Raw genomic sequence first — 5474 nt, 5'->3', positions numbered from 1 at the left:
TTTCTAGAATTAATTTCAAGGGGGATCTGGTAAAATCCAGACGTCAAGTCCAAACTACTCATGTATTTTACATAATCAAATTTGTGTAACAGCTAGTCCATGTTATCAGGATGATAATTCTCTCTGATAAGAAATTTATTAAGATGTCCAGAGACCAAAACAGTTCTCTCTCCACCATTTCTCTTACTTAGCGCAATCAACAGATTATTGTAAGCACTCCTACTCCTCGCAATTACACCCCATGTTTCCATTTTCTGAATTTCATTCTCTACATCTTTCCTTTTTGAAAATGGTATACTATATGGCTTGAGAAAGAAAGGTTGATGATCTATAAGTTAAAAGCATGCTCTAATAGCCTTCACTTTTTCTGGTTTTTCACTGAACACATTTCTAAACTCCAATAACAAATTCCTAAGTTGTTCCGTTTGTAAGTCTTTAAGTGTTGTAGCTTCCCTTAGTTTACAATCTATTACACTTTCAAAATCTTGATCCTGAATCTCATCAAAATCTATATCATCATCAAACACCTGGAACTCACCTTGGTTCACAACGTTTTGCAAATAGTTACAACTTTTCCCACAGTTTAAGATAAAGAAATTAGTTTCCACACAACTATTACTTTTAGGTTCCAAAATAAATAATTCTTTAACATTCCACCCAAAACAAGCCTCAACTTTCTTTATTCAATCCATAGTGAAAATTGTATTTTCTTCTAGACCAGGGATCACTAAGCATCCATGTTCAAAGGTTATGCCTTCTGTACTAAATGTTACACGTACCTGAGAGTTTACCAATTTGCTTTGCTTACCTGTAGCTCCTCTTATCTTTGCACCTACAATGGGCATTTCCACAAAATTCTTACTATATTTAATCCTGTCTCTAAATTGTATAGATATACCACAAATTGGGCTTCCTGTATCAGTCAAACAGTTCCCTTCGCACTGTTCAATCTTAATCTAAATGTAACGACACCCAAAATCTGAATCATCATCTCTGTTATACGAGGTGCATTCAAGTTCTAAGGCCTCCGATTTTTTTTCTAATTAACTACACACCCAAAATCGATGAAACTGGCGTTACTTCTCGACGTAATCGCCCTGCAGACGTACACATTTTTCACAACGCTGACGCCATGATTCCATGGCAGCGGCGAAGGCTTCTTTAGGAGTCTGTTTTGACCACTGGAAAATCGCTGAGGCAATAGCAGCACGGCTGGTGAATGTGCGGCGATGGAGAGTGTCTTTCATTGTTGGAAAAAAGCCAAAAGTCACTAGGAACGAGGTCAGGTGAGTAGGGAGCATGAGGAATCACTTCAAAGTTGTTATCACGAAGAAACTGTTGCGTAACGTTAGTTCGATGTGCGGGTGCGTTGTCTTGGTGAAACAGCTCCCGCACAGCCCTTCCCGGACGTTTTTGTTGCAGTGCAGGAAGGAATTTGTTCTTCAAAACATTTTCGTAGGATGCACCTGTTACCGTAGTGCCCTTTGCAACGCAATGGGTAAGGATTACGCCCTCGCTGTCCCAGAACATGGACACCATCATTTTTTCAGCACTGGCGGTTACCGGAAATTTTTTTGGTGGCGGTGAATCTGCGTGCTTCCATTGAGCTGACTGGCGCTTTGTTTCTGGATTGAAAAATGCCATCCACGTCTCATCCATTGTCACAACTGACGAAAAGAAAGTCCCATTCGTGCTGTCGTTGCACGTCAACATTGCTTGGCAAAATGCCACACAGGCAGCCGTGTGGTCGTCCGTCAGCATTCGTGGCACCCACCTCGATGACACTTTTCTCATTTTCAGGTCGTCATGCAGGATTGCGTGCACAGAACCCACAGAAATGCCAACTCTGGAGGCGATCTGTTCAACAGTCATTCGGCGATCCCCCAAATCAATTCTCTCCACTTTCTCGATCATGTCGTCAGACCAGCTTGTGCGAGCCCGAGGTTGTTTTGGTTTGTTGTCACACGATGTTCGGCCTTCATTAAACTGTTGCACCCACGAACGCGCTTTCGACACATCCATAACTCCATCACCACATGTCTCCTTCAACTGTTGATGAATTTCAATTGGTTTCACACCACGCAAATTCAGAAAACGAATGATTGCACGCTGTTCAAGTAAGGAAAACGTCGCCATTTGACAATGAACGCGGCCTCATTTTAAAACAATGCGCATGTTTCTCTTTCCAGTCCGGAGAAAAAAAATCGGAGGCCTTAGAACTTGAATGCACCTCGTAAGACACTTCATGCAAAAGAACACTTTCAATTTCATCAAATGCTACATCTACACTGTTCTTACAGGGTTTTGTCAACCTTGCTGGTACCATAGCATTACTTTGGTCGCACGTATTATGAGATAAAGATTGAACACACTGAATGAGTTCCATAGCACAACTAACATCACTTATTACAGAAGGAACACAAAATTTATTACTGTCAAATTTACATTTCCTACTTAGATCTTCTTTCCCTTTATTCCACCAATCCAGATACAAATTTTGACAAACCATAGCTAATATATTGCAGAATGCACATTCATCTACGTTATCACCAATCTGGTCCCAAACAAATTTCAAAAAGTTTTCAACTTCATTCTCTAGGCTTACAGATAACTCACCTGTGCTTTTGGATCATTACTCTGCATAACATTAATGAAAAACTGCTTTGATTGAACTGATATCGCATGACTCTCACTTACATCATCACATACATCACTTACTTTACCGTTGTTCACAAATAACTCTGAAACTTCATTATTCTAAACCCCAAAAAAACCTGATACCCATCATCATCATTATCATCATCATTGTATTCCTCCAAAATTAATTCATCAATAACGCCATTAACAACACAAGTCTCATTACCATCAAAGTCATACACCTCACCTACATTCATTTGCAATAAGCTACCAGTCTCAGACTTACAAGCCTCAGTCATTTCTCAGTTCTCATTCGCATCTACATCAACAATACCAACTAATTCAGATCCAATACAGTCATTACCCGTGTTAAAAATTCGAGTTTAATTGATCCCTTCAGAGAATGTTGACATGAGGAAGGAATTTCAGATAGTGATGGGAAGGCAGTGCCATTTCAGTAGACATGAGCCATTTCAGGCAATCGCCTTGAAATGGTGTAGTCATGGGACATCACATGACTAGTTTCTAGTTTCAGATGATTGTCAGATGCACTCCATGCCATTCTCTAATTTTAGTCTTGACTTCTGTGAAATGTGATGCAAGCATGAAAGTCATCAAATGAGGATCTTTGGAGACACCATATATGATTTATATATTTCATTTTTTATGTATTAGAACTTGCTCTTATATCAGTATGGTGGTCCAAAGAAAAAGTGCATTAAAGATTTTTCACAAACATGACACTCTTGATATGTTTTGTTGTAGTTAAATGTCAGTTAATATTATATTGGTGGCAAAAGCCTTCAGAATATTGTTAAGATGAAAGTTAATGTCACATTCCAGTGGTGTCAAAGTGTAGCATAGTGAACAGATGCATAATGGTATTAGACAGAAAGAAGTAGATTCACATCCTATCATATCCTAAAATCTTTTCTTCAGCTTCAAATTTGTAAAACATTCTAGAACTTTCATAGTATTGAAAGAAAAGTATATTCTGCACTGTTTGATGTTTAGTTTATTTCTCAGTTTTGTCACTTTTTTGTAGTTAAAAAACTAAAGATTAAATTTCTATGAGTGAAACAAGCAGGAATGATGTTTATGTTCTTACTTGTCACAAATATTTGGCTGTTTGCTTCTGAATACGTCATGATATCCATGGGTGTGTATATACACATAATATACATGAAAACACTCAACTGAAACTTACCCATTGTCTAAGTTATCTAAGATAGGTTCTCTGAATTTACTTTCAGTTTTAGTTTTTATGATGAAAGATGAATATGGCAAATTACATTAAACATTGCATGAGCATATATATTGTTATGCTTGTAAAGGGACATCCTCCTCTAGAATTAATTTTCCTGAACAGAAGTAGTCAATTAAAGAAATATTTTCCAATTTTGAACAGGTTAATATTATCTCACATGTTTTCTAAAAAATTCTTGTTTTTCTACACAAGGTGATACATTTCAAGGTAAAATCTATAAAAAGAAATTACTTTAATTTCGTTCATTATGTACTAGCACTGAATGTAAAGTTAAAATAATTTTTCAGAAACATTTTAAATTACAAAATATTTAACACACAAAAATTTCTATTATAAATTAATCAACTTCATACTATTTATTATATTTCTTTCTACATTCATTTCTAAAATAATAATACAAATTCATAGAAATTGATTTATCAAGAAACTTTGTTAACCCTTTGTAAAACTGTTATTACCATGGAGTTAAGTAGTAGTAGGCATGCCTCGGATGTGACTGGACATGGTTCTGTATTTTGGAAGAACAATGAAATTCTGGCTTTGTTAATGTGAAAATTCAAAAGGCAATGTGATATCATAAAATGTGAGACAATAAATTATTGTGAAAACAAAAAAATTACTCATGAATTCTTCAAAGTTATTTATGTTAACTAGAACCATGACAACCTAAAATGTAAAAAAATTATGCTTCAAGCATCAGCCCCTAGACATGAAGGACTGGGTCCAACTACAAGAATGAAGATATGTAAAAAGTTTATTGTAAATCTCACTCCTCTCATATTTTTGAAAAAAGATACTCTACCATCGACAATAGAGGTTGCGGGAGGGGGAGATTGTATGCTACAGGTAAATCTGTTGCCACAACCTTTATTTAGCATTCATATTCACCAGCTTCACCAACTCACAAACAAAGTATTACTTTCCAACTTCACACAAAAATCAGGCTATACTACATAACAGTCTTCCAGTACAGCCAATCTTTCTGAAGGGGCAAAGTAGGGGGTGTAGGGGTACAGGTGCTTATGTAAAAACCATTCGCCCCTTTTAATTCAAGACCGTTTTGTTCTAGTCAGGATGATAGATTCTATTTTAATACCATCTTTTCCGAAATGGTATTTATTTGTGGTTGCAAGTTATCCAAATGAAAAAATGTGTGCAAACAAACAGAAAAGATGCATTTCAGATTTCTGAACAGCTTAAATTGTTTTCTTGCACCTACAGCTTCATTAATCTGCAAAAATTATTACCAGCGTGTTTGATCATAGTGGCATCACCACAAAGTTATCTACTGGTTTTCTCAGCAGTCCAGGGTCCCTATGGATGACTACCATCACAAGGAATCATGGTAGTGTGACCTCAGAAATGTCTGTTGCTTGGCTCGGTAGTGAGGCATTACCATTTCCACTAGGATAGACGCCTATTCAAAACAATGGTAGAGAGCATTAAAAAGTGACACCACTCTGTGAGCTACATGATCTTTAGGCCGACAAAGGTATTAACTACATGAAAAAGGAATTGGAATTACTTATTAGGCTAAGTTCTTAACATATCTTTATAATATATGCTTATA

This window comes from Schistocerca nitens, chromosome 2 (assembly GCF_023898315.1).
Source record: "Schistocerca nitens isolate TAMUIC-IGC-003100 chromosome 2, iqSchNite1.1, whole genome shotgun sequence".
In the NCBI taxonomy this organism is placed as follows: Eukaryota; Metazoa; Arthropoda; class Insecta; order Orthoptera; family Acrididae; genus Schistocerca; species Schistocerca nitens.
Note: the sequence above shows the minus strand (reverse complement) of the source record.